The following is a 7,142-nucleotide window of genomic DNA, read 5'->3' on the forward strand; positions in this document are numbered from 1 at the left end:
CGACAAGTAAGTCGGATGATTTAGTGAGCGTCCCCGCGAGCCTCCTGCTGTTCCGTTCCCGCCCCCCTGAATCGGTCGCTGTCGTCGCCCGGTGCAAATTCAGGGGGCGCGGGCCAGTTTTTGCAGGCGGGGAGGAAACGGGGCGCTGCGCACGGTGGTGACGCCGTCATCGCCTGCGCAGCTGCGGGCGCTACCGGTTACCGCCGCCGCTAAACTCCCGCTGAATTTAGCAGGAGTCGTTAGCGGCGCCGCCCGCGGGCGAAAAGTCATCTGCGCCCCGTTAACGCCCCTTGCTAATGCAATGAATTTCTAGCCCAAAAGACTTGCATTTATATAGTGCCGTACACAACCACCGGACATCCCGAAGCACTTTACAGCCAATGAAGTACTTTTTGACGTGTACAAACAGCAATGTGTTAATGAACTGATAATCTGTTTCCTTTAGAGATGTGGGTTGAGGGGTAAATATTGGCCAGGACACCGGGGAGAACTCCCCCTGCTCTTCTTCAAAATAGTGACTCTGAACCCACAAAGTGTCTGACTCAGAGGCGAGGGTGCTGCCCACCCAGCCACGGCTGACACTGGTCTGGGCGCTCCCTCTCTCGGGAATACCGACAGGAATTATTTGCTTGTAAGCAGCGATTTCCCATAACAACATGAGGGACGGGGGGTGGGGGGGCGGCGGGGGTCTATATTAATCATCCTTCTGTGGAGAGTCAGCGCTAAGACTCCTTATTCCAGAGACCGTCATGCTCTTAAACTGAATCAGTTTGACCATATTCCGCTGGAAGTTTTCTCATATCAAAAAATATTGAATTTACTAAGAAACTGATCATTGAAACTATTGAATGGTTTAGTAAAGTTTTTTTTAAGTCATTTTCAGTGATTTTAAACCGGGTTACTCACAGGTGGTGGACTCTGATCAAAGATGCTTATTTTTGGTGAAAAACCCATTTTCACATGGATTAATAAAACTGCCCCAGGTCACCGCTCTTAAATACACCGAGGAATACTTGTTAATGGAAAGAAAGAAAAAATTATCGATTACGTTCTATTACGCTGCCCGATTGATAGTGTAGATCAAGCACAGGCAATGCAGTCTTGATAATGAGCGTCACACTCAACGCTCTGGTCTATCGTAAGCAGGAACCAGGCTTAACAAACAATGGGGTGATGGGCTAAGTCAAAGCCCTTTCGCCCTCCAGGTCCCCAAATAGGAATCAGATATCAGAATCAGAAATAACAACAGAAAATGCTGGAAAAACTCAGCAGGTCAGGCAACATCCATGGAGAGAAATTTGAGTTGACATTTCGGGTCGAAACCCTTTTTCAAAACTCAGAATCAGACATGGGCTGATGTGTCAGCCGTGGCTCAGTGGGTAGCACTCTCTCTCTCTCTCCCATCAGCAGGTTGTGGGTTCAAGTCCCACTCCAGAGACTTGAGCACAAAAATCGAGGCCGACACTCCCAGCGCAGTGCTGAGGGAGTGCCGCACTGTCGGAGGGTCAGTACTGAGGGAGTGCCGCACTGTCGGAGGGTCAGTACTGAGGGAGTGCCGCACTGTCGGAGGGTCAGTACTGAGGGAGTGCTGCACTGTCGAAGGGTCAGTACTGAGGGAGTGCTGCACTGTCGGAGGGGCAGTACTGAGGGAGTGCTGCACTTTCGGAGGGTCAGTACTGAGGGAGTGCTGCACTGTCGGAGGGGCAGTACTGAGGGAGTGCTGCACTGTCGGAGGGTCAGTACTGAGGGAGTGCTGCACTGTCGGAGGGTCAGTACTGAGGGAGCGCTGCACTGTCGGATGGTCAGTACTGAGGGAGTGCTGCACTGTCGGAGGGTCAGTACTGAGGGAGTGCCGCACTGTCGGAGGGGCAGTACTGAGGGAGTGCTGCACTGTCGGAGGGTCAGTACTGAGGGAGTGCTGCACTGTCGGAGGGTACTGTCTTTCGGATGAGACATTAAGTTGAGGCCCCAGGGCATCTACCCTCTCAAGTGGACACTATTTTGGGGGGGGGGGGGTTCTTCTTGTGTGTCCTGGGCCAATATTCAACCCTCCATCTAAAACAGATGATCTGGTAATTATCGCATTGCTGTTTGTGGGAGCTTGCTGTGTCCAAATTGGCTGCTGCGTTTCCCACATTACAACAGTGACTATGCCTAAAAAGCACTTCATGAAAACCACTTTGGGACGTCCTGAGGCTGTGAAAGACGTTAAATAAATGCAGCTCTTTCTTATAGACTGAGCTCCAACATAGAATAGAATCACCGAAACCCCTCGTGCCTGCGCTGGCTCTTCGATAGAGCCGTCGTGCTCAGTCCCACGCTCACTTTTTGTCCGTAACCCTGTCAGTTGCTCATCCTCAAGTACCTGTTGCAGTTTCCACTTACATCGTCGCATCTATTAGGTGCCTTGACGAGGTGCAGAAACAAAATCGATAATGTCGGAGCAGGTGCTGAGCCACGGAGGGAGAGCCAAAAAGCTTGCTCGACAAGAATTTCTCTCAGAGGGTTTTTAAAGGTGCGGAGTGACGTGGAGAGGTTTCGGGAGGAAGTTGTTGCAGAGACGAGGAAACTTTAGAAAAGAAAAACAATGAAGAGCTGGAATTTCTCCAGCGCCTGGCACGACCTCAGGACGTCCCAAAGCGCTTTACAGCCAATGAAGTACTTTTTGAAGTGTAGTCACTGCTGTAATGTGGGAAACGCGGCAGCCAATTTGCGCACAGCAAGATCCCACAAACAGCAATGTGATAATGACCAGATCATCTGTTTTTAGCGATGTTGGTTGTGGGATAAATATTGGCCCAGGACACCGGGAAGAACTCTCCTGCTTTTCTTCGAACTAGTGCCCTGGGATCTTTTACATCCACCTGAGAGAGCAGACGGGGCCTCGGTTTAACATCTCATCCGAAAGATGGCACCTCTGACAGTGCAGCACTCCCTCAGCACTGCGCTGGGAGTGTCTGCCTGGATTTAGTCCTCAAGTCTCTGGACAGGGACTTGAACCCACGAACTTCTGACTCCGAAGCAAGGGTGTGACCCACTGAGCCACGGTCACAGCAAGACGAGCACCGTCACTTGTCTTCGAAGACAGAAATTCAGGATGATTCCACAATTCTAACTGCTGGCAGGAAAATAAAATTGCCCGATTTGCTTTTATTTCAGCCACTCTGCCATCCCGACTCCCCCGGTAACTCTCTGCGGGACGGAATCGTCTGTTTGCAATCTGTAATAAAAAGTCCCACCTGGTTTTTTGGAGATGCTGTGCAGCAGTTAATTAATGGGAACTGTGTCCCTGTACAACTCTCCACTGATTGTTACAACTCCATCTGCCGCTCTCCTGCTTGTTAACCGACACTCATCTCTAATCAGCTCTAAAAAATCAATTAGGAAATGGCTGTGGAGGGAAAGAAATCGCTCACATTTTCGACTGTTTAAAACGACTTGACTGAGTGTGACTTCTATTAAAGGCGTGCTGATATCATTCATTTCTGGCTTGGAGGCCAAGTGGCTCTCCTCATTACTTCTTCTCCCTTCTTCTTAGGCAGTCCCTCGGAACCGAGGATGACTTGCTTCCACATTAAAAATGAGTTCTCAGGTGACTGATGAGTCCAATGTGGGACCTACAGTCTCTGTCACAGGTGGGGCAGACGGTGGTTGAAGGGGTGGGTGGGTGGGGTGCTTGGGTTGACGTGCGCTCCTTGTGCTGCCTGCGCTTGGCTTCCGCTTGCTCCCGGCGAAGAGACTCGAGGTGTTCGGTGCCTTCCCGGATGCTTCTCCTCCACTTTGTGCGGTCTTGGGCCAGGGATTCCCAGGTGTCGCTGGGGATGGTGGCACCTCTCCAGTGCTTGGACAACGTGGACCAATTGCCATACCTCGGGAGCCTACTGTCAACAAGGGCGGACGTCGACGACGAAGTCCAACGCCGCCTTCAGTGCGCCAGTGCAGCCTTCAGTCGCCTGAGGAAGAGAGTGTTTGAAGACCAGGACCTCAAACCCGGCACTAAGCTCGTGGTCTACAGAGCAGCAGTGATACCCGCCCCGCTGTATGCCTCAGAGACATGGACCATGTACAGCAGGCACCTCTCCTCATTAATAGGCACGAAAGGAATGGTGTACCAAATGGCTTTCAAAAGGGAGTTGGATAAGTACCTGGAGGAAAAGTATTTGCAGGGCTACGGGGAAAGGGCGGGGGAGTGGGACTGGATCAAGAGCTCTTGCAGAGAGCCGGCACGGGCTCGACGGGCCGAATGGCCTCCTTCTGTGCTGTAACCATTCTATGATTCTATGAAATACATTGGCAGAGTGCTCCAACACACTGTGTCATGGAGTGTCACATCGCAGGTTCATGAGGTTATGAAAGGCGCTATATAAATGCAACACTTTAAAGTGGGGTTTTACACCGTAGGCTCGTGCCGGTGAATCGACATACTGCGCAGCGTATGCAAATAGATTCTCGGCTTGCGACCTCTGTGAGGTTACACGGGCCAGAGCTGCTATAAGGATTTATATGCAGTTCTGATGCTGGGATTTAATGTTTGTTCTCTCCATGTTCTCACTAGTTGGTGAGGAGACATACTTTAGCTTCTAGAGTGACTCAGCCTGCAGCTCCCAGACAATGATTAATAAAAGAAAAAAAGAAAAATAGCAACCTAACGTGAATTAATTAATTGATTATAAACTCTTTTGAATTTCTGGTGTGATTTTTAGGGTTAGGAAATGGCCATTGGCCCAACAAGTCCTTCTTGATAGATCAACCCCACCTACCCACCCTCTCCCCACATCCCTCAACCCCACCTACCCACCCTCTCCCCACATCCCTCAATCCCACCTACCCACCCTCTCCCCACATCCCTCAATCCCACCTACCCACCCTCTCCCCACATCCCTCAATCCCACCTACCCACCCTCTCCCCACATCCCTCAATCCCACCTACCCACCCTCTCCCCACATCCCTCAATCCCACCTACCCACCCTCTCCCCACATCCCTCAACCTCACCGACCCACCCTCTCCCCACATCCCTCAATCCCACCTACCCACCCTCTCCCCACATCCCTCAACCCCACCTACCCACCCTCTCCCCACATCCCTCAATCCCACCTACCCACCCTCTCCCCACATCCCTCAATCCCACCTACCCACCCTCTCCCCACATCCCTCAACCCCACCTACCCACCCTCTCCCCACATCCCTCAATCCCACCTACCCACCTTCACCCCACATCCCTCAACCCCACCTACCCACCCTCTCCCCACATCCCTCAATCCCACCTACCCACCTTCTCCCCACATCCCTCAATCCCACCTACCCACCCTCTCCCCACATCCCTCAACCCCACCTACCCACCCTCTCCCCACATCCCTCAATCCCACCTACCCACCCTCTCCCCACATCCCTCAACCCCACCTACCCACCCTCTCCCCACATCCCTCAACCCCACCTACCCACCCTCTCCCCACATCCCTCAATCCCACCTACCCACCCTCTCCCCACATCCCTCAACCCCACCTACCCACCCTCTCCCCACATCCCTCAATCCCACCTACCCACCCTCTCCCCACATCCCTCAACCCCACCTACCCACCCTCTCCCCACATCCCTCAACCCCACCTACCCACCCTCTCCCCACATCCCTCAACCCCACCTACCCACCTTCTCCCCACATCGCTCAATCCCACCTACCCACCCTCTCCCCACATCCCTCACCCCCACCTACCCACCCTCTCCCCACATCCCTCAATCCCACCTACCCACCCTCTCCCCACATCCCTCAATCCCACCTACCCACCTTCTCCCCACATCCCTCAATCCCACCTACCCACCCTCTCCCCACATCCCTCAATCCCACCTACCCACCCTCTCCCCACATCCCTCAACCCCACCTACCCACCCTCTCCCCACATCCCTCAACCCCACCTACCCACCCTCTCCCCACATCCCTCAATCCCACCTACCCACCCTCTCCCCACATCCCTCAATCCCACCTACCCACCTTCTCCCCACATCCCTCAATCCCACCTACCCACCCTCTCCCCACATCCCTCAATCCCACCTACCCACCCTCTCCCCACATCCCTCAACCCCACCTACCCACCCTCTCCCCACATCCCTCAATCCCACCTACCCACCCTCTCCCCACATCCCTCAACCTCACCTACCCACCCTCTCCCCACATCCCTCAATCCCACCTACCCACCTTCTCCCCACATCCCTCAATCCCACCTACCCACCTTCTCCCCACATCCCTCAACCTCACCTACCCACCTTCTCCCCACATCCCTCAACCTCACCTACCCACCTTCCCCCCACATCCCTCAACCCCACCTACCCACCTTCTCCCCACATCCCTCAATCCCACCTACCCACCTTCTCCCCACATCCCTCAACCCCACCTACCCACCCTCTCCCCACATCCCTCAATCCCACCTACCCACCCTCTCCCCACATCCCTCAATCCCACCTACCCACCCTCTCCCCACATCCCTCAACCCCACCTACCCACCTTCTCCCCACATCCCTCAATCCCACCTACCCACCTTCTCCCCACATCCCTCAATCCCACCTACCCACCTTCTCCCCACATCCCTCAATCCCACCTACCCACCTTCTCCCCACATCCCTCAACCCCACCTACCCACCTTCTCCCCACATCCCTCAACCCCACCTACCCACCCTCTCCCCACATCCCTCAATCCCACCTACCCACCCTCTCCCCACATCCCTCAATCCCACCTACCCACCCTCTCCCCACATCCCTCAATCCCACCTACCCACCCTCTCCCCACATCCCTCAACCCCACCTACCCACCCTCTCCCCACATCCCTCAACCCCACCTACCCACCCTCTCCCCACATCCCTCAATCCCACCTACCCACCCTCTCCCCACATCCCTCAATCCCACCTACCCACCCTCTCCCCACATCCCTCAATCCCACCTACCCACCTTCTCCCCACATCCCTCAATCCCACCTACCCACCCTCTCCCCACATCCCTCAATCCCACCTACCCACCCTCTCCCCACATCCCTCAACCCCACCTACCCACCCTCTCCCCACATCCCTCAATCCCACCTACCCACCCTCTCCCCACATCCCTCAATCCCACCTACCCACCTTCTCCCCATATCCCTCAACCTCACCTACCC

The sequence above is a fragment of the Somniosus microcephalus genome, chromosome 18, assembly GCF_052327205.1.
Source record: "Somniosus microcephalus isolate GS21.2 chromosome 18, FLI_Smic_1.0, whole genome shotgun sequence".
Classification (NCBI taxonomy): domain Eukaryota; kingdom Metazoa; phylum Chordata; class Chondrichthyes; order Squaliformes; family Somniosidae; genus Somniosus; species Somniosus microcephalus.